The 23950-nt window shown below is 41.6% G+C and overlaps 1 non-coding gene across 1 annotated transcript; it reads right to left on the minus strand.

Annotated features, from left to right (window-relative positions):
- Positions 1-22437: 22437 nt before the first annotated feature.
- On the minus strand, positions 22438-22512 carry Trnas-aga. The gene has a single exon. It is a non-coding gene; the product is annotated as a tRNA-Ser (tRNA).
- Positions 22513-23950: the final 1438 nt, after the last annotated feature.

The raw sequence follows: 23950 nt of genomic DNA on the forward strand, positions 1-23950 counted from the left end.
CAAATACGTGTTTCCTGCCAGATCTCTCTCTACGAAACTCATTTTCGCTCACGATAGTGCACCTCTGGCCTGCTAAGAAGTTCACGTAGTTTATTGCTGCAAACCTTTTTTTTTCCAGCTATGTGGGACACCTAGATTTGCCTTTTGCAATAAGGGCATTGTCGGAAACCTGTTTGTGTAATTTGTGAGCAAGAGGGAAGAGTTAGAGGTTAGCGTCCCGTTGATAGCGTGATTATTAGGATAGATAGCGCACACCCACTTACTTTGATAAAGGTAGGGTATAAGTCATCCACGTACTGCCGGCCGCGGTGGCCTAGCGGTTCTAGACGCTTCAGTTCGGAACCGCGCGACTCCTACGGTCGCAGGTTCGAATCCTGTCTCGGGCATGGATGTGTGTGATGTCCTTAGGTTAGTTAGGTCTAAGTAGTTCTAAGTTCTAGGGGACTGATGACCTCAGATGTCAAGTACCATAGAGTTCAGAGCCATTTGAACCATTTTGAACTGTTCACAGGCACTATTCCACTATTCGTCAGAAGTGATTTATGGAAGTTGAGGGAAAACTTCGGTATGAATTGCCGAAGCCCACACTCTTGCATCTACATCCGAACTTTGCAAAGCACCTAAATGCTTGTACCATCTTTTAATTAGGGTTTCTTGCCTTTAGATCCGTATACGACGAGCGGAAAAAATGACTGCTTAATTGGCTCTGTGCATCCGTGATTAGTCTAACCTAGCCTTCTGGGTCCCTTGCGAGAGCGATATGTAGGGGGCTGTAGTGTAACCCTAGATTCCTGAAACATTGGCTTTCGCAGGACATCTGACCTTTGTCTTCAGGCATCTGACAGTACACATTCCGCAGCATTTCCGTGGTACTCTTCCGCGGGTCTAACAAACATTTGACCGTTTGTACTTGTGTTGCTTGAATTGCTCAATATCCCTTGTTAAGCCAATGTGACTTGGCTTCGCCTCACTTTAGTAATATTCCAGAATGGGTCCCACGATCCTATTGAGAGAAATCTCTTCACAGTGCTCTACCAACAAACAGGAGCCGGCAACATGCTTTACCTATGTGATTACTGTGCACGGTTCAGTCACAGTAATGTGACCACCGCCTATGTTAGACGTCAACGTGCAATAACCATTCAGAGACGCCACGTGGCAGCACTAGCAGTGGAGGGTATGTAAAGCGATTCGGTCAGGACACGGACAACAGTGCAGTCGTTGTCATATTGCGGAAAGGGAACTATATACCTGACTTTCAAAATGACGTGATCATTGGCTTTCGGCCCAAGGGCGGAAGCATTTCAGAAACGGTTAAATGTGTAAACTGTTCGCGCGCCGCCGTGGCTAAGATATACCGTGCGCGGCAGAATGGCTGTATCCAAAACTGGAGCCGAGGCTATTATGATGCACCACGGGCCATAGATGACAGGAGTGAACAACAGCCGTAGAGGTATGTGTGTACAGGCGAATAAACGTGCTTCTTTTAAGCAACTGACTGCTCAGATGAACCAAGAAGTTACCAACTGTGTCTTCTGCAAGACGTTCAGCGTTCGTTGATGGATGCAGGCCTCCACAGCAGGTGCCTGCTACATGGACCCATGCTGACTGCTATTCTGCGGCGACGAAGGGTGGTATTTAAACGCCTATACCGCAACTTGACGTCTACAAGGCGGAGACAGGTGGACTTTTCAGACGAGCCAAGTATTATCTTCCATCGCACGGGCGGCCGTTGGAGCGTACGGCGTGAAACGTCTGAAAGCGAACAAAGAAGGAGCGTTATGGTCTGTGGAACATTTTCGTGGCATACCCTGTTTGATGTCGTCATTCTGGAAGGCACAATGGATCAACAAAAGAACAGATCTATCCTTGGAAATCATGTCCACCTCTACATCTACATCTACATCTAAATTTATAATCCGCAAGCCACCAAACGGTGTGTGGCGGAGGGCACTTTACGTGCCACTGTCATCACCTCCCTTTCCTGTTCCAGTCGCGTATGGTTCGCGGGAAGAACGACTGCCGGAAAGCCTTCGTGCGCGTTCGAATCTCTCTAATTTTACATTCGTGATCTCCTCGGGCGGTATAAGTAGGGGGAAGCAATATATTCGATACCTCATCCAGAAACGTAACCTCTCGAAACCTGGATACACCGCGGTGCAGAGCGCCTCTCTTGCAGAGTCTGCCACTTGAGTTTGCTAAACATCTCCGTAACGCTATCACGGTTACCAAATAACCCTGTGACGAAACGCGCCGCTCTTCTTTGGATCTTCTCTATCTCCTTCGTCACCCCGATCTGGTACGGATCCCACATTGATGTACAATACTCAAGTATAGGTGGGTTGGTTGGTTGGTTGGTTTGGGGTAGGAGACCAGACAGCGTGGTCATCGGTCTCATCGGATTAGGGAAGGATTGGGAAGGAAGTCGGCCGTGCCCTTTCAGAGGAACCATCCCGGGATTTGCCTGGAGTGATTTAGGTAAATCACGGAAAACCTAAATCAGGATTGCCGGACGCGGGATTCAGGTATAGGTCGAACGAGTGTTTTGTAAGCCACCTCCTTTGTTGATGGACTACATTTTCTAAGGACCCTCCCAATGAATCTCAACCTGGTACCCGCCTTACAACAATTAATTTGATATGATCATTCCACTTCAAATCGTTCCGCACGCATACTCCCAGATATTTTACAGAAGTAACTGCTACCAGTGTTTGTTCCGTTATCATATAATCATATAATAAAGGATCCTTCTTTCTATGTATTCGCAATACATTACATTTGTCTATGTTAAGGGTCAGTTGCCACCCCCTGCACCAAGTGCCTATCCGCTGCAGATCTTCCTGCATTTCGCTACAATTTTCTAATACTGCAACTTCTCTGTATACTACAGCATCATCCGCGAAAAGCCGCATGCAACTTCCGACACTACTACTCTACACACAGTTTGTTTTCCCTTGGCTCGATGGCACCTGCTAGCAGGACAACGCAACGTGCTGCACCGCACGCAGAAAACGTGCGTGGTTCGAGGAGCATCGAGGTGTTTATCGTGTTCCCCTGGCCATCCATGTCCCAGGATTGAAACCCAGTCGAGAATCTGTGGGACCACCTTTATCAGACTGTTGGCGCCATGCATCCTCGACCGAGAAAGTTAGCGCGGTTGGCCACGGTACTGGAGTCGGAGTGGCTCCACGTCCCTGTCTGTGCCTTCCAGAATCTCACCGACCCCTCTTCCTCCACGTCTCGGAGCGGTCCGGGCTGGAAAAGGTCGTTATTCGGACTTTTGACAGGTTTTCACATTAACGTGACAGGACAACGTGTATGAAATCTGGGGAGCACAGTTTAAATACATTATTTCATAGGAAAATCGCAGTAAATGTCAAAGTATTATGAAGGAAGGAAGAAAAATTGGAATATAACGTCCCGTCGACAACGAGGTCATTAGAGATCTGACACAATATCGGATTGGAGGAGGATGGGAGAGGAATCGGCCGTGCCCTTTCAAACAAATCACCCCAGCATCTGCCTAAAGCAATTTTGGGAACTCATGAGAAATCCAAATCTGTGCGAGTGGACGTGGATGCGAACCGCCATCCCCCCCCCCCCCACCCCACCCCCCCCATATGCAATACCAGTCTGCTAAACCCTGCGCCACCGCACTCGATCAGGTGGTATGAATATGTTTTTAAAAAGTTGTTCCTGACAGGACCCGAAATTTGACTTCCTTTACAATCAGGATTTTCCAGCACGCCTCCAAATAAATCTCAAGTCTTTCTTCACCACCGGATGAAGATGAGAAGGTGGGGAGCCCATAACCCTGGCTACCTTTTACCGCTGGGAGAGATCCTCGGTACTCATTTGATTGAAGGGTGAGTGGACCTGCGTCTGCCATAGTGGGACTGGAACGAGCAAAAGTCTCCATTTATATCTAGGATCGAATCCGAGACCACCAGGGATGGGGTCTAGAGCTCTACCCACTAGACTATCACGGCCTTAATAACTGGTAACAGTGTTAGGAAGTCAGAGGTGGAAACATAGGCGACAGTGAATGTCTGAGACAATTCTGCAGGGGGACAAAGACTGCTTAATGCAGTTCAAAAGCAGGAAATCCAGATGATGCAAAAATTTTGTATTATCACCACAAATTCATTACGTTACAGGGTTAGCGATCTTGATCGTGCCACTGCATCCTCTCTGATTCCATCGTATCAGTCCATTTATCTCTTTCATATGTGCTTCGCTTGTTCAAAAATGAGTGACAAATAATGTTGAATTGTGGAGTGAGTGTGGAAAACTGTATTTCTGTACTACTTGTAATGAGTGCCCCATTAATGGAACACAATGAAGAAAAATGTACAGAATATGTTGCAAGACATTCAAAATGAAAAAGGCCACTTGTAAATAAAGTTACAAAGTGATGCTACTTTTTACTAGTCCTTTTAGGCATATACACAGTATGCATCTAAAATCCATGACCAAAGTAAGGACTTGGTCTTATCATGGTAGGATGGTTTCTTCGTTTTGAAGTTTCTTTACAGTATGGCTTTGGTGATGCGGAGCCACTTAGTTTACATTTCTAAAATCACATGACCCTGGTGACTGAGCTTTATATAACTTAATTGGTGTAACCACCTTTAAAACGAAAGAGCCCATTACAATGTAGCTCCTGCGCTTAAAAGCATTCGAACCACCTGATTTAATAAAAGAAATGCGTCACATACTTAAGAAACAATCATAATTGTGTAAGATATTGTCAAGTATGTTTTCATTACTGATTAGGATCACCAGTCACATTGATAAATTTCATTGAAATTTATATATCGTTCGCTATGGAATATTACAATGAATAAATAACATACTGTTCACGAATAGTAAAAAGAAAACTTTGCTTGTCAAACGTAAGAAATGAATTAGTAACAGCTAACTCTAAGCTTCAATAATGCAGAAAAAATTCAACTGTCGCTCTTACGCTATTCTTGTTTGTCTTCATCAACAGTTGGCTGCACTGTCAAACGTTCAGGGTTCAGTAGGTCTACAACAGTGTATGACACAGCAGAATTTCAAATTAATTACTTACTGTACCTCTGATGCTTGTAAAATGTCATAATATTCTTTCCAAATCTGCACAACTGCTTTATCAACGCAAAATAAGCGTAGTGTTTATCTCAAACTGGTGCCAAAATATGACTGGAAACTATAAAGTAAGTACTAAAGTTCAATTTATCATGGCTTTTAACGCATGAGGACTGTTAAACAGGCAGGTAAACTTCATATGTAATATGAGAAGTAGTATAATGCGTGCTCTTCATAAATACTTAAAAACCAACGTTTTGTTATGCAGTGTAATATGATAACGAATATAAAACCCTCTCTCCATAAATAATTAAAAGCTGATGTTTGCTTATGCAGTATAATTAACTTCAAAAAATGCTAAATAAAATGAACTACGTGTTTAAGATACTGTTTCTTATCATTGCCAAAAGCTGGGGACATTTATAATTAGATCTAAGTACAACGCTTGGTTATGGCACCGCAGAGCCTCAAATTAAATATTTCCATATCTATGATGCTTGTCTCAAGTGCCAAAATGTTCTTTCCATGGCAGAAACGTCAGCCAAACTATGTGAGCAACGCAAAAATACGACGTTTATGTGGTGGTGGTGGTGGTTGTTGGGATGTTTAAGGGGGACTAAACAGCTAAGGTCATCAGTCCCCCGACGTTTATGTAACTATTCCAATTTTATTTCTCTCACAAACGCATATCTGCCAAATTCGTATCTAAAACAGGACCTGAACTCTAAAGTAACTACTCTAATGCTGTTTCCATGACTAAGTTGTTACAAATAACATGATAAACTAATATCTGACATTACAGGCTAGATCTAGAAGATGGATGTTGTACTATTAACCTGACCAGGCTTATAACTGCAGAAAATACATCATAGCTAAAATATTAAGCGAAGCAGGTAAGCAAACAAAGAAATAGGCAGTCTGATAAACTGGAATAATGTAATTAATTAAATCTACTCTTTGTATAAGTCAGAATACAGACTCAAATTAATATTTTCACATGCAAATTGTTCTTGAGCACCATTAGATAGATAAAGACAATGCAACCGTGTTATACAGGGTGCTTAAAATTAAGCTTTCGCTGCTTGAACCAGTGTGACAGAAAACTGTATATCTTATGGATACCCAATATATTAGGAATGTTGTTCAGACTGTGCACTGCAGGATTTGCGTTATTAGAAGTGTTAGTGTTATGACTTTCATTAGGTACATTACTGGTACAGCGACACTGGGACGAAACAGATATATCAATGTGCATTATAGATGCAGTCAGTCAACGTAGCTACTGCTCTTTGCAAGTAATGATGTATTAAAGGAATATGGAGAGGCCTCTTTCCTCGCTGGGGTTGAAGTTAGAATTAACAGGCGATTTGGGACTTGCTCTACAAATTGTTGAAGAAGTTACTGCTGCCATAGCTGAAAATGCTGAACGCAATGAGCGATCTTCAAGCAGCACAAGAGCTGTGTCACGACAGCTGAATGTTTTATGGTGCACCGTTGTTTCATGCAACAGTAGGGCAATTTCTTGTGCGGTTCCAGGCTGTCATGGATACAAATGGTCACCACACTGAGTAATTGAGCTCGTAACGTAGAACGCAAACATAGTACGCCGTTAAGAGATGATATCCTGTCATGTGGAAATTAAAATGTGACTCTTTCAACGGCTTATTCGTTTCTCTCTTCCACATGTCCTTACAAATGTATCCACAAAGTTTCATTGTCCTACGATAATTAGTTTGGATTGATAATTACTGCTCATATTACAGGTGACTCAGGTCTACCAGAGTTATGTTCAATAGCACCTTTTGACGAAGTTTGCATTATTTACCAATTGGAATTCTGGTGCCACGGTTCTCTGAACGTTTATACATTGGATTTCCTATAACCAGCTGTGAAGTAATACCAACATCTAATAAAAAATACTCAGTGTGAAAGGACACTCTCACACATACAACATAGCCAAAGGACAAACAAACTGAGCAAACACCATATTAGGAAGCAAGAAAGGAGAAAGGTATTTTGACTATTTTATTCGATGTAACACTTTAACTAGTGTTTTTTCTAAACACTCAAAGAGAACTTCGCATATGCTTGGCCACATATCATACCCAGAGATCACAGGAGAGCTGCTAATCTCCAACGACGGTGCAAACACGAGCATGTGCACACAAACACACACACACACACACACACACACACACATATATATATATATATATATATATATATATATATAGCTTACATGCTTAGTGTAATATGGAAATACAATTACAGACCTGTAAAAAATTTATCGAAATATATAAGATTTCGCTCACTTTACCAGCACTAAAAATCTTCCAATTAAATATTTCCACATCTAAATTGTCTATATTGCTTAGTAAGGTGCATCCATATTCTAATATGCAAGTATAATTATAGACCTCTACTAAAATTCGAGGAAAATAAAATTATATGTAAGGTTTCACACATTGTTCAAGCTCTATAGAACGTCAAATTAAATATTTCCACATCTAAATTTTCTGCATTACTTATTAAAAGACATGCATTTGCTTATTGGCACAACTTAAATAAATTATAGGTTCGATCTTTGTACCACAACTTAAATTCATTTAGAGACCTCATCATCAGCATTTTACAGAAAAATGGGAATGCTAGGAAAAAATCAAACAAGCAATAAAAACAAATAAAATTTATTATAAAAAATATTACATTCCAAAGAAAGTTAGATGCACACTTTAATGTCTATGCACATTTACCTACAACAAAGAATATTCAGATTTTAAGGTGTACATTATGTTTTCATACATTTAATATTTTTGACATTTTTTACACTACAGAATATTCTAGTATCCCTGCAGACAGTTTGTTATATTGAAACTGAATTATTTTTATGCTGTCCTACATAGAGGAAACACGTGCATTTAATACTCATCCCACTTCATCTTCAACATTTTTTTAGAGTGTCATCTATTGCATAAACAATAGATTGCTACAATTCGAGTGAATATTTAAGATATCTCGATGAGCTCAAGAAGTTTTGACAGCTGTATCTGCCTTAATATAATCGAAATGACACGGAATTGCATTTTGTGGGGGAAACTGTCTATGAATAATATGTCATTAATATAACAATCAACCAGTTTGTAGTACTGAGACGGAATCAATTCAGTGCAATAAATACATTCATGCTTATCATACACTTCAAAAGCAATAAAGTTTTCACAAGCTGTAAATAATACTAGCACTGTGGGACCACATCTCCTGATCATGAATGTTACCATAATCATCCTCTTATTTTGCTTCTTGTTTCTGCTTCCTCATTGTGATCATCATTATCATCATCATCAAAGTACTCCTCCTCTTCTGTCTCTTCTTCACCTTCAGCTTTCATAAATACATTGGCGTTAATTTCTTCATCTTAGTCTTCTTCTTCTTTCAAAATAGTTGTCCCAATCTCTGAGAAACATCTCAGACTGGTAGTTAGGCACACACTTCTTGAATTAAATCTTCTCCTCCTCTGACAAAACTTGGCGAGATGTTTCGTATCCAACACTAAACGCAGCTGAGTTAGGGTCTGAGAAAAAGTGAGACTGAGATAATACTTCCATTAAGTGATGTTAAGAGACTACATAGACACTGTATGTAACATTGGTTCACTATGTTTTCTGGGGATAACTAGAAATTTAGTCACATTAAGAACTGCATTCAATTTCATTATTTAAGATATTAGTACCAGCAAAGTCAGTTTTGAGTTTCTGACAGAGATGTAGTTTCATGAAATTTATTGCATATTTATTAGTAGTTTTTCTGACTGAAGAACTAATATTTTCTTATGTTGCTGCTTCGCTATATGTTTGTTCTGGCGCTGTGCCTCTGTTTTCCCTCTTTTTGTAATTGTACAGTTTGCCTTCACAATGAAAGTATTGTCACTCTGCAACAACAAACAACAAATCGCAAAAATCGCAATGCCCTGTTCATCATCATTTTATACTAATCAAAATGTAACAGCCTTGGGGACTGGATCAAGACACATATGAAGATGTCAGCAGGTCTATATTACGATGTTGAGTAATCAAGTTGAGTTGAGATTGCTCACGTTAAGATTTGGGGAAAACTGTATTTCCTCTGAAGTATTTGTTATAATGTTGTTGCACTATAGTGTAAGCATGACAGGGAAACACAGATAATATAGGCGTATAGCGCAGAGTGAGATGTTGATGAGGTAGATGTGGAAATACTGTATGTAAGAGTATTCGCCACCTGAGTCAGCAAGGGTTTCAGAGGAGGGGATTCCCCTGTAACTTCTTATCTCATATATGAATTCCTATACTTCGTTATTGTGAAAGGTGGCGCATTACACGTTTGCTTCTCTCTGGTTGTAAGAGTTCCAAGGGGATCAGGTATTCTTCCAAACATATAATGTTATCTGATTAAACTATTGTCTTAATATAAGAATGACCTGGCCTGATAACTTGAATTACTTCATTTCATAGGGCGACAATTACTGATATTAATTTCTTAGCACAATGTTTTATACTAACAAGCGTTAACAGCACAAGAGATAACGCAAGCGGATCAAAGCAATCTTGGAAGGGAACATTTCGTAAGCAACTCCAGGTTTTCCAGTACAGTTCATTCCTAATTCTATTCAGTACTTTGCAAATCATCAGTCTCCATATTATAAGTGTATGGTCTTTCAGGAGGAGAATGATTTGGCAGCCTATATCAATGGCTTATGAGATGAGAAAACATTTTCACGATCAACAGGGTTTCTATTCATTTGTAATCGGCATTTGTTTTCTTAGGGCCAAGGATTTGGCAGGAACAATTTGTAGCATGTAAGCACATTCATTATGCAAACAGGTGAGAAAAAATATTGTACTCACTGGGTAGTGTGCGACACACATGTCAAGGGCACACCTGCGTCGCCAGGATCTCAAAAACTTCAGAAAGTGCTCAGAAAAATGTAATGCAGATGGCATCTAGTTAATTTCTATACAGAGACATTATTGCACTACGGAATGAAAGAAACTGTCGCTTACTAGCCATTAATCCTAAGGCAAGTGGAAAGGTGGTGGTCGAAGGTAACGCACGCTGCTCGGAAAGAAACCTCAATAAATAAGTTACATCTACATATACATCCATACTCCGCAAGCCACCTGACGGTGTGTGGCGGAGGGTACTTTAAGTACCTCTGTCGGTTCTCCCTTCTATTCCAGTCTCGTATTGGTCGTAAAAAGAAAGATTGTCGATATGCCTCTGAGTGGGCTCTAATCTGTCTGATTTTATCCTCATGGTCTCTTCGCGAGATATACGTAGGAGGGATCAATATACTGCTTGATTCCTCGGTGAAGGTATGTTCTCGAACCTTCAACAGAAGTCCGTACCGAGCTACTGAGTGTGTCTCCTGCAAAGTCTTCCACTGGAGTTTATCTATCATCACCGTAACACTTTCGCGATTTCTAAATGATCCTGTAACGAAGCGCGCTGCTCAGATCCTGCCAAAACTTCTCTCTGACGTTTATTGATGCATTGGTACCACAAACGAACCGCCTGTATCTGGGTAAAGCCCGTGGTAAATGCGAATTATCAAGAACTAGAAGCTCAATTCATTAAGGAAACAGTATAGATGATGGTTAGTATTTCACACAGGATATAGCTACTAGCTGTAACTAGCGTCTGATATGGAACAAAATGGAGAATACTAAGATTTGTTAGCAGTGAATCCAAGAGCATATGGGGAAGTGGTTAACAAAAGTGGACAGGCTAATCGCAAAGAAATAATAACTAAAATAAGCAACACGCTTACACAGAATTTAATACATTACACTACAAAAAATACCATAGGTCGTCTACTGCAGGCCCATGAACATGCGATGGGTGGCGGGCAAGCTAGTCACAAAGAAACAGCCTCTATAACTGGACACAATTCACTCTGATTCCTATGTGAACTATCTATAACCAAATATTAACAAGACGTTACAAGCTCTGTGTGTGTGTGTGTGTGTGTGTGTGTGTGTGTGTGTGTGTGTGTGTGAGCTCGCGTCCGCGCACGCTTGTTTTTTGTACTCTATAAATAATTTTATCAAACAGTTTACTTTCGAGATTTCGTCTCTGTCTTCATGCACCATTTTCTTTGGAGATGTAGCAACTGTGTCATCGTCTTTGTGTATGATACGTGTCTAACATATAAGAGAAATTATCTTTGAGCAATAAGAAAAATATGCAGTTAAAATTCTTACAACGAATAAAATCGTCAAAATACCTTCTTCTTTACCGGCTTCATAATGTGGTGTTTGCTCAGTTTGTTTGTCATTTAGCTACTTAGTATGTGTGAGTCTGTGCTTTCACACTGCGCATTTTCATTAAATGTTGGTGTTATTTAATAGTTCATTACAGTAAATAAAACCTATAAACGTTTAGAGAACTGTGGTACTATAGTCCAATTTGTAATTATTGCAGCCTTTGTCAAAAATCGCAGGCCAGAGTCATTTGTAATAAAAGCAATAACTGCCAGTTAATATAATATCAATATTTTTCTAGTGTATAACATGATATATTACCTTTCTCCGCCTTAAAATAGTACCTGAGAATGATTTAGATGTGAAATATTAAATATGAGCATCTACTGTGAGTTACATGAAGTGTAGGTTCAATTAATTACATTATTCCAGTAAATAAGACGGCCTACGTCTTTGCTTGCTTACCTACTTAGTTTAGTATTTTAGCTATGATGTATTTTCTGCAGTTATAAGCCTGGTTGGGTTAGGTTTACAACATTGATCTTCTAGACCTAGCCTCTCATGTCACCTGTTAGTTTACCATGTTATTTGCAACTATTTAGGCATGTAAACAGCTTTAGAGTATATACTTTAGAGCTCAAAATCATGTTTTAGGTTCTAATATGGCCGATATGTGTGTACGTGGAAAATAAAATTGCAGTAACTACATAAACATTGTATTTTTGCGTTTCTGACGTATTTTTGCTGACATTTCAGATGTGGAAAAATCCCTGTGAGGCTTTTCAAGCATCATAGATGTGGAATCATTTAATTTGAGGCTCGGTTGTGCGTCAAAGTAAGCGTTGTATTCAGATATAACTGCAAATGTCATCACCTTTTGGTGATGACAAGAAACAGGACCTTAAACAAGTAGTTCATTTTATTCAGCATTTTTCGAAGTTAATTACACTGCATAAGCAAACATCGACTTTTAACTATTTATGAAGAGTATGTTTTATAATCGTTCTCATATTACACTGCATAACTAAACGCTGGATTTTAACTGTTTATTGAGAGTACATATTATGCAAGTTCGCATATTCCTTATGAAGTTTACTTTCTTGTTTAGTAGGCCACATGTGTTAAGGCATGAAAATGGCACTCTGGTACTCACTTTATAGTTAACAGTCATATTTTTTACTCCAGTTTGACTAAACACTATACATTTTTGCGTTGCTGAAACATTTCTGCAGATTTGGAAAGAATATTGTGACATTTTAAAAGCATCGTAGATGCAGTAAGTAATTAATTTGCGGTTCTGGTGCATCTTGCACTATTCTAGGCCTGGTGAACTTTGAACGTTTTGTCATTGCAGCCTTCTGTTGATGAAGACAAAGAGCAGGAGCATAAAACCAGCAAACGAGTTTGTTTTGCATAGTTGAGGATTTTCGAAATAGTATATAAAGTAAAACTCATGTTTGACAATTATCTGTTACTAGGTCATTAATTACATTCGATAAACAACTGTTGCTTTTGACTATTGATAGAGCATGTGTTATTTATTCATTCTGTTGAATGATATATAAATTTCAATGAAATTTACCTACGCGACTTATGATTCAATCCACACACAATTTTTTGAAGTCAGTAATGAAACCATTCTTGACAACATTTTAAGCAGTTCAGACGCATTTTTTAAGTGTGTGGCGTGTTTTTTGATAAGTAATTCAGGTCGTTCAGATACTTTTGAGCGCAGCCGAGATGAAGCTGGATTAAACTGGCTCTTTCATTTCAGTGGTACCTAAAATACTATGCTTTGATTAGAAGACAGAGGAGGGAGGCGGTATGTTATATAGTCTGTGTGTGTGTGTGTGTGTGTGTGTGTGCGTATGTATGCATGTATGCGGGCGTGTGTGTCTGAGTGTATCTGAGTGCGTATGTTGTTTTCTGAATAAATACTTTCGAATATAGCGCAAAAAAAGGAAATCTTTTAAATTCCCACCAGTTTTCAAATATGTGTGGTGTGTGTGTGTGCCTGTCTTTACCCTGTCACATAAACTTGTGGTGTTTAGGAATCATTTTAACATCGCCGGTCGGATAGCCGAGCGGTTCTAGGCGCTACAGTCTGGAACCCCGCGACCGCTACGGTCGCAGGTTCGAATCCTGCCTCGGGCATGGATGTGTGTGATGGTTCAAAAAAATGGCTCTGAGCACTATGGGACTCAACTGCTGAGGTCATTAGTCCCCTAGAACTTAGAACTAGTTAAACCTAACTAACCTAAGGACATCACAAACATCCATGCCCGAGGCAGGATTCGAACCTGCGACCGTAGCGGTCTTGCGGTTCCAGACTGCAGCGCCTTTAACCGCACCGCCACTTCGGCCGGCTGTGTGTGATGTCCTTAGGTTAGTTAGGTTTAAGCAGTTCTAAGTTCTACGGGACTGATGACCTCAGCAGTTAAGTCCCATAGGCCTCAGAGCCATTTGAACCATTTTTTTTAACATCCGGAACTGAGCTTCAGTATAGAATCAGATGATAAACCACTTCACTTCTAAATAGTTTTATGGTTCCGTCACGACAGGCGTCGGTCAATTATAAGCCCTTGTTCAGATTACAAGAAATCTTCAGGTGTACAAGAAACGTGAGGCGCGTGGCCGCCACAGCCTGGTGTTCAGTGTGGGGCGGTCACGCGCCACAGTTTTCTTGTACACCAGAAGATGGACTTATAATCGCTCGAAACCGACCGTAATTGAACCATTAAAACTATTTACCAGTGAAACTGTTTATTACCTGATTCTTCTACGAATCATTTTAAAACCACTCTGTTGTTGGCCGGACAGGAGTACGCAAATGGGGAGAAGGGAGGATGTGGCACAAGGTACAACTGGGATATTTCCGTAATACAGATATTTATCAAATTTAATTTGAATATCTTGCAATCGGGCATTTTTAAATATCCCACCAGCGCCACCTTCAGTTTTTAAATTTCTTACCAGTTTTGAAATCTTCATTTTGGATTTTTGAATCTCCGACGCTACTGCAGCGCCAACTAGAGATGGAAACTTGATCTGCGCTCTATGTGGTATTCCTTTTGCTTATTTTTATTTGTATTACTTCTTAGTATGGTTCCACGAAAAAATGAGTTGTGTGTAATTTAGTCTCGACAGAGACGTTCATTTTAGTGGAAAAAAGGAAAGCAAACTACATAAAATTTCATTACTTAGAATCTCAACAAATATTACACAGAAGTTGCTGATTTCCGCTTAATCGTTAAATTTGTTTTACTGACTCCAGTACTTCAATCTATAACAAGAACTTTGTAGACTGTTTGTGGGACATATATGACGAGAAAATAATCTTTTACTAGTGTCCATTCCTTGATGAAGATTTCTTTAATACTCTGCAGATTCACGGCGATGCATATCCTTAGGCACATACTGATTCTGTTTCTTGCAAGTCCTCTGTGAGCTTGGCGCCTCTTTCTCCCGGATAATTTACAACTTCCAATTTATTAATTAGGAGTAAAGCGTTGACGAAATCTTCGATTTCCTACTTAAAACTTTTTAATATTTTCATTTAATGTTTCGACCACATGATTTAATGCATTGGTCATTTCCACTTTTGTATCAGAAGACAACGTAGTCTCAAACAGTGCAAAGGCGGCATATCAGGGGACAGGTACCATAAACGACTTTACAGTTTTTGTAAAGCAACATGAGGGATATCACAATCGGCAACCTGATATTCACAAAGCCTTGAAATAATGCTCGAAAACATAAAATGCTCTTCGGTTGGTCTATACGAATTACGCAACCTTATACTAGTATTTACAAAGCCGTGAAATAATACTCGAAAACACGTACTGTGCTTTGGCTGCATATGGGGCAGACAGCCATGCTTAGATTTACACACTGACGAGGAAAATATGGATATCACAAACTGAATTCTCTTCTTGTAGAGATTATTCAAATTCATTAAGGAACGCAAATGCTTTAGAGCAATAAGTTGTTTTCGCCATGCACCTCACATGATGAAGACCCCTTGAGCATGGAAAAACACTACCTGAGACGGTGCTTTGCGAAGAAAGAACGCAGTTAACTCTAAAAATTCATTGTAATCCTTTCTAAGATAATTTTCTCTCAAATTATATCGAACAAAATGGAATATTCAAAGAATATTGAATTGATCAAAGTGTTCCTTGACTTGCCCGTAATGAATTCATTAATAAAGATTCCAGGGCAGGCGTTTCGAAATATTTTAAATAATCGTACCTGTGATGCTGTTGTTTGAAAACACTTTTGAGAGTGATTTTTTATACGTGAAGCTTGTAAGGTAAATACATATGATGTTTCTGGTCAAATGTTCGAGCAGAGCACAAGACTTTACAAATTACTTAAAGGATTTTCATAGCGAAACAAACAGTGGCAAGTGGTAAATGGGGAATCAAATTTACCAGCGTGAAATATTGTTCTGCAAGAAATGTTTAACTGTTTGTAAATAATAAGGATAATTAAGAAAAGAATTCCCATTCCAAGGAAAATTGAATTGCTTCAAGAGAGTGCTATTTAAACGAATTGTCAAAAAATTCCTGTCTTCTTGCAAGTCCTCTGTTAGCTTGACGCCTCTTTCTGCCGATAATTGACACTTTCAATTTATTAACTGGGAGTAAAGCGTTGACGAAATCTTCGATTTCCTACTTAAAACTTTTTAATATTTTCATTTAATGTTTCGACCTCTTTTTCGTATGAGAAGTTTCATTGGTATAGATATTATGGAATTTTGTCTTTCATGTTGAAAAAATAAAATAAATATCAAATTTTTCTGTTGATGTACGGGCTAGCCCAAAAGCACGTTAGCATTTGAAAATTCAATACTTTGCGAAATCATGTAGGTAGAGAGCTACAAATTGACACACATGCTTGAAATGATATGGGGTTTCTCTGAAACCAAAAAAGTGCACAAAATCGCCAATAGATGGCACTTCATATGATATAAAGCAATAATTAGCATAACAATTGATTTTTAGCAAAGGCCATGCTATTTAAGACAAATACTCAACATTTCGGGTGTCATTCATCAACAATACCTGTTGTCGAGGGACAGGGCTGTGAACAGCACTGTAAAGCATATCAGTAGATATGGTGGGAATTTGCCGTCGGATGTTGTCTTTTAGCATCCCTAATGAGGTCGAACGATCGCGTTAGACTTGAGATTTCAGGTAACACCGCAACAAATAATCACACGAATTGAGGTCTGGGGACCTGAGAGGCCAAACATGACGGAAGTGGCGACTGAGCACGCGAACATCACTAAAAGATGTACACAAGAGATGTTTCATACGTATAGCGATGTGGTATGTAGCGATGTGGTATGTAGCAAAGCTCGGTGTGATAAGATTCTGTAGCATACCGTCACACTGTCAGTTTGAAAAGTGGCACCTTCATTTCCTCGAAGAAAAAGGATCCGATTACGATTGATGTGGTAAATACACAACACACCGTGACTTTCTTAACATGGAATGGGATTTATATAACAGTTCTAGGACTTTCGGTAACCCAAATACTGAATTGTGGATACTGGCAGACCCTCTGAGTGTGAAACGGGCTTTTTCGGTCCAGCGCCATCTCTTGCCTGATTTTTGCACTAGTTTTTGGTTTCGGTAAAACTCCATGTCACCTCAGGTCAAATGTTTATCACAAAAGTAAGAAATATGATATATTAGAAAAACATCTGACGCATCTGATTTGCTGTACGTGATTTTGATCGTCATTCATAGGTGCGTGAAATGTTTCTCTAATCTGTTTTATTTCTTACTTTTACAGAAAACATTGTACAAAACTTTTGACCGTTACTTATCAGATTGAAATTTCTCATTTTTAATATGGTTGTTCGCATGGCCATCTTTAGAGCAGCTGTTATAATCAGTTATTATTAGTTTTTCCATCTTAAGATTACTACAATTACAGACCAGATGCGTTTCGCTTTTATTTTTAGTAGTATTTTCCACTTTCATCGCTATTTTTGGCTCTTGCTTACATATTATGCAAACCACTGCTTTTTTCTTTGATCTCAAACTCTCATAACAACAAAGGAAAAGCAGTGGCTTGCAGGATATATAAACAAGATGCAAAAACACCAATGACCTATAGAAAACGCTTTGAAAATAAAAGCGAAAGGCATCCAGTGAAGAAAACTGATTCAGGCAGTAAACGTAAAACGGTAAAACCAATAATACTTTCTTAAACTGGATCTTTATCCCAACAGCCTCTGCTTCGCGGAGTTTCTCTCGGTATCTGCGAACAAGTATTATGTTTACTATGTACTCGTCGATATTTAGTCCTTGCGCCATCACAGTAGTAATCGGGATGTGAACTGCTGCCCTGCCACTGACGCTCCTTTTATCAAAGACAGCAGGAAGCTTGAGTCTTGTCACAGCTTGGCGTCCTCTTCTATTTCTTATTTGTGGCGGTGAAATTTCTGGGACACTCTTATCAGCCGACGTTCCCAGAGCTTGCTGGAAATCAAGTAACCCTGGTTCAACACTACTTGAATTTGGCGGATCATTCCCAGAAAGTAGGTCGAAGAACAGAGTGCAAAGAAGCACCTTGAACGACAGAAAGATAAACCACCAAAGTTTTCACTTTATTTTCAAATCTATGTACGTATAAAATGTATGTGGTACGATTTAATAGGCATATGACGTACTGAATTGTCCAATTTCATATTCGCTTCGTTTACGCCTCTTTCCAGCTGCCTCTGCTTGTTCAGATCCTCTTCCCTCTTTCTCGCGTTGTTGGTAATCGGTTCTATAGATGAACCCTGACTGCTCTTTCTTTCTTCCATATAATTCGCGTGACTAATAGCGGCGTAAATAAATCTTTCCCCGTAGACGAAAACATTGTCTTTGCTGCGTCTGCAGCCTCACTTTAGTTCTGAGGCTTCTGGACTGATCAGGTTAAGTCATAATACGGATCGGCTCTGCTCGCTCTGCTCTCTTTGGATCACCGACCTGCGACTTCATTCAACATGCAACACAAAAATTCATTCAGTTAAGACGACTGAGGTAAAAGAAACACTATATACATTGGGTAATGTAAAGAAAGACAGTGCTGGAAAAACTCTTACGTTATTTGATTTTCAAACAGCTGAGCAAAACTGAACGTACTCAGACATTTCTCTCTTTACTTATTCTGATTAACACTAAACTGACACACAATATTTTTAGCGCAACGCAATCTGACTTTCAATAATCCCTACAAAAGAATGGCCCTGACTGACAATAACCCATACCTTTCATGAATCACTTACCTCACAAAAATCGTCGTTACTCGAACTACTGCAATACGGCAAGCGACAATACTGCCATCTAAATAAAAATTCTAACTACTGAAGGCACTAACTACTGATAGGCATAATTAGCAAATGAAAGATTTTGATAGAGAACAAACAATGTATTTACCCCAATTGTGTTCGAAAGTCATAATATATGTATCAGTTCATGACATCCAGTCGTACAACTTTCCTTTTTCTGACGGACGCACGTCCAGATCGTCCGCTCATAGTAACCTCTCAAAACTCTGGCATCTCTCCCCCACCTCCACCTCTGCTGGCGGCTCACCTCTAACTGCCCAAAGCTACCCGCTGTTTACATCCAACTGCCCAACGCCACACTAGCGAATATTCCAACAATGAGTCCAACCAGCCACAGACTGGACACAGCGCAGTCAGCGATTTTCATACAGAGCACTACGTGGCGTTACCAACATAAAAATCACAATCAAAGTTCACGTTAGAAGACATTGAGCTCTCCCGACGTACCCATTCTGCTCTTACTTGTTGTCTACCGGCTACTCTCCAGCAAGTTTTATACTGTTGGGTCCTCATTCTGTGACATGAAGTGGTCAACTCTGCATTACGCAGGAGTATCCGTATACTTTTGATCAGATACTGTACTACGAGGAGCTTTCAACAGGTAATGCAACACATCATTTTTCTGAAAGCACGATGGTTTTATGTAGGATTCAAATACACTGTATTGTTCCCCACTCGTTTGGCTACAAAATCGTGTTTTTCGACATAATATCCGTTCAATGGAACGGCCTTCCGCCATCTTACAGGGAGGGCCTCTCGGATCGCATGATACCATTCTACTGATCGAATGGTAGCCAACGTCTTGCTGCATCAATAACATCCTCATCATCCACATTATCTTCTCCGTCTCCAACGTACTGCTTCTCACGGTGGGCATCGTTCTTTGGGACAAACGTATGGAAGTCAGAAGGAGCGAGATCCGGGCCGTAGAATGGATGAGGAAGAACAGTCCAACGAAGTTTTGTGAGCTCCTCTCTGGTGCGCGCACTTGCGTTGTCATGGAGAAGGAGAAGTTCGGTTGCATTTTTGTGACGGCAAACTCGCTGAAGTAGTTTCTCCAATTTCACGACTTGAGAATTGATCGTTGCACCATGAGGGAGGTCATCAAAAAGAATAATCCGCTGAGAAGACGGTGGCCATGACGTTACAAGCCAAGGGTACGGCTTTGAAATGTTCCTTTGGACCAGAGGTGGTACGGCGCCACTCCATGGACAGCTGTTTTGTTTCTCGATCGAAGTTCAAATGGTTCGAATGGCGCGGAGCACTATGGGACTTAACTTCTGAGGTCATCAGTCCCCTAGAACTTAGAACTACTTAAACCTAACAAACCCAAGGACATCACACACATCCATGCGCGAGGCAGGATTCGAACCTCCGACCGCAGCGGTCTCGCTGTTCCAGACTGTAGCGCCTAGAATGCTCGGCCACTCCGGCCTGCTCGATCGAAGTGATTAACCCATGTTTCACCGCCTGTGACGATGATCGACAAAAATTTTCATAATCAGCTTCGCAATACTCAAGCAGCTCTGCATAGATGGTTCTTCGTTGCTCTTTATAGTATTCTGTTGTGCGGTAAGGAACCCAGCGGGCAAACACCTTCGAGTACCTCAACTGGTGGACGAGCGTGTCAGCACTACCAACAGTGATGGCCAACTGTGCAGCGTGCTGTTTGGTTGTGATGCGTCGATCACCTCGAATGAGGGTGTCCGCACGTTCCAACATTGCAGGAGTGTGCTGTGTGCGGCTGGCGGGCACGGGTTAGTTCGGACAGGTTTCCGCGACCTTGTTGCGATGATGGCATACGCTTCACCTGCTTTTCTTCACTGCCACGTCTCCGTAGGCATTCCGCAGGTACGTATAAGTATCTTCGAGGCTCTGGATTTCCGGTAAGAGAAACTGAATGACAGCGACAGCTCTCTGCCTGGAACGCAACTCGGTTACAGGAGCCATTTTGAAGGCTACGTATAGCGCTACCTCCAAACGGAAATTCGTGATTTTATAGAGGCTGAGGAGGAAATATTCCACAATGTTCCACAACAGATTCCGCATTTCAAATGTTCAAATGTCTGTGAATTCCTAAGGGAACCGAGTGTTCTGTACGGACAAGTTACTCTGTAACTACAATAAATGATCTGAAGATGGGCAGCTAGCCCGAAACCGGTAACTGAAAATAAGGAATAGCGATCGAAGACTCAAACGCCATATTTTATTTTTTTAATTCCTAAGGACCAAACTTCTTAGGCCATCAGTCCCTAGACTGACACACTACTTAAACTAACTTTTGCTAAGAACGACACATACACCCATGCCCGAGGGAGGACTCGAACCTCCGGTAGGAGGGGCCGCGCAGTCCGTGACATGACGCCTCAAACCGCGCGGCCATTCCGCGTGGTATTCCGCATTTTTTTCAACCGCAACTGGCCGAGGAAGGAAAAAAAAGAGTTACATTACTTATTGAACACACGTCGTAGTAGATTGTACAGTCACATCATTGCCATATTCCGCTCGAGGTACTCCAGTCCGTGGGACTCCCTCGTATGTATCCTGCTTAGTGTAGCAATTTCAATGGTCAGCAGCGTACACGCGCCGTCGATGACAGAGCACCAGCGGCTTCCACTGTGTTACGCGCGCTCCGCGGGTGTCAATGTAGGTGTCATTAGCGGCAGGCGGCAACAGGTGGCCCGCCGCCCGGCAAACTAATTAAGCCGCCCCCCCCCCCTCTCTCGCCGCCCGCCACAGCTCCCCACCCACAACCGCCCACGCGCACTCTCGCACCTCGGCTCTCGCGCCGGCACCCACAGTGCGCGCTAGGCTAATGACGCTCCCCGACTTCAGGTAGCCGCGTCCGTCACTCTCAACAACACGGTCGCCTCTATTTATATTTTTTCTGCAGCCGGCTCTAAGACAAAAAAGAGCGTGTTGTAGGAGCGGCGTGTGGACGGGCGGGTGTGTTATGAACGGCAGCCTTTCTCCGCCGCCCTTCCTTTTTGTACGCCGCCGGTGCTCCAGTTGGGAGAGATAGTGTGGTTTTTTGTAACTGGGGGGAGACTCCAAATTGCCAGGAATTCCCGCGCGAGCCTCGCCGCGCCGGCGGGGAAATCACATCACAGGCGCTTCCTGCGGCTCGGCTCGGCACAAATATTTTGTTAAATTAAGAGAGCCATTGAGGGTGCGGCCGCCCGCGGCTGCGGCTGCCAGACCGCGGGGGGCCTCCCAGGCACCGCCATCGCCGGCTGCCATTGTGGCCTCACCTCACTCCGGCTCTCCTCTCTGCCGCTGCTGTCGCCTTCACGTCCTTCTCACTCGCAGCGCAAAAGACGAAAAAAACTGTTCCTATTCAAACCTGAGTCATTTGTATACATACCAGCCGACTTTGCTTAGTTACTTAGTTTAATGCCAGCTCATTTCCCCACTCGACCCACCGATAGGGGTGAAATGGTATCAGGACTGTCGCCAATCAGCCAGTGATTCAAGAGGCTTTTCGATATGACACTAATATCATTTTCGATTGCTTCCCGTCTCACTCAAGCCCGCCCCCACCCCAAGAAAAGGTCCTTACTCATCTATATTTTCCTGGCTGTACGAGGGGCGTCCAATAAGTAATGCAACACATTGGAAAACTATCGAATTACTGTACTGATGAAGCTCTTACGTTATTTGATTTTCAAACAGCTGATCAGAACTGAACGTACTCAGACATTTCTCTCTTTAGAATGAGATTTTCACTGTGAAGCGGAGTGTGCGCTGATATGAAACTTCCTGGCAGATTAAAACTGTCTGCCGGACCGAGACTCGAACTCGGGACCTTTGCCTTTCTCGGGCAAGTGCTCTACCAACTGAGCTACCCAAGCACGACTCACGCCCCGCGAAAGGCAAAGGTCCCGAGTTCGAGTCTCAGTCCGGCACATAATTTTATCTGACAGGAAGTTTCATAACAGCGCACACTCCGCTGCAGAGTGAAAATCTCATTCTGGAAACATCCGCCAGGCTGTGGCTAAGCCATGTCTCCGCAATATCCTTTCTTTCAGGAGCTTCTGTAAAGTTTGGAAGGCAGGAGGCGAGGTACTGGCGGAAGTAAAGCTGTGAGGACGGGGCGTGAGTCGTGCTTGGGTAGCTCAGTTGGTAGAGCACTTGCCCGCGAAAGGCAAAGGTCCCGAGTTCGAGTGTCGGTCTGGCACACAGTTTTAATCTGCCAGGAAGTTTCATTTCTCTCTAAACTGACACACAATATTTTTAGCGCAACGCAATCTGACATTCAATAATCCCTACAAAAGAATGGTCCTGACTAACTATGACGTATACCTTTTATGAATCGCTTACCTCACAAAAATCTTCGTTACTCGAACTACTGCAATACAGCGAGCGCCAATACTGCCAGCTAAATAAAAGATTCTAACTACTGAAGGCACTAACTACTGATAGGCATAGTTAGCAAATGAAAGATTTTGATAGAGAACAAACAATGTATTTACCTTAATAATATTCAAAAGTCATCATATATATGTCTATCAATTCATGACAACCATCTTTACAGATTTCCTTTTTCTGGTGGACACACGTCCAGATCGTCCGCTTACAGTAACCTCTCAAAACTCTGGCATCTCTCTCCACATCCACCACTACTGGCGGCTCACCTCCAACTGCCCAAATCTACGAGCTGTTCACATCCAACAGCGCAACACAACAATAGCGAATATTCCAACAATGAGTCCAACCAGCCACAGACTGCACACAGTACAGTCAGTGATTTTCATACAGAGCGCTACGTGGCGTTACCAACATAAAAACCTAAACAGCTTACTTACACATTTGCTCTCTCGACCAGTTCCCGTTGAAAAAATGTGGAATTTTTTCTGCGACATCGTGGATTACTCCTACATCAACCCGATGGGTTGCGGTGCTATACATAGCCTTCAAAATGGCGCCATAACGGAGATGAGTTCCAAGCAGGGAACTGTCATTAAGTTTGAAAGCATTGCAGATATTCAAAGGCGCCTGCAGAATATCTACGAAGACCTGGCAGTGAACAAAAGCACGGTGAGACGTTGGGCGAAGCGTCTGTTATCGTTGCAAGTTCGAGCAAACCTGTCCGAACTCCTCCGTTCTGGCCGGCCGCACAGGTCTCTGACTCCTGCAGTTTTGGAACGTGCGGACGCATTTGTTCGATGTGATCGACGGATCACAATCAAACACTTCGCTTCTCAACAAGACGTCTCTCTTGGTAGTGCTCAAACGCTTGTCCACCGTTTGGGGTAGTCAAAAGACGTGTGTCCGCTTCGTTCCTCGCCGC

Source organism: Schistocerca americana, chromosome 3 (assembly GCF_021461395.2).
Source record: "Schistocerca americana isolate TAMUIC-IGC-003095 chromosome 3, iqSchAmer2.1, whole genome shotgun sequence".
NCBI classification, from domain to species: Eukaryota; Metazoa; Arthropoda; class Insecta; order Orthoptera; family Acrididae; genus Schistocerca; species Schistocerca americana.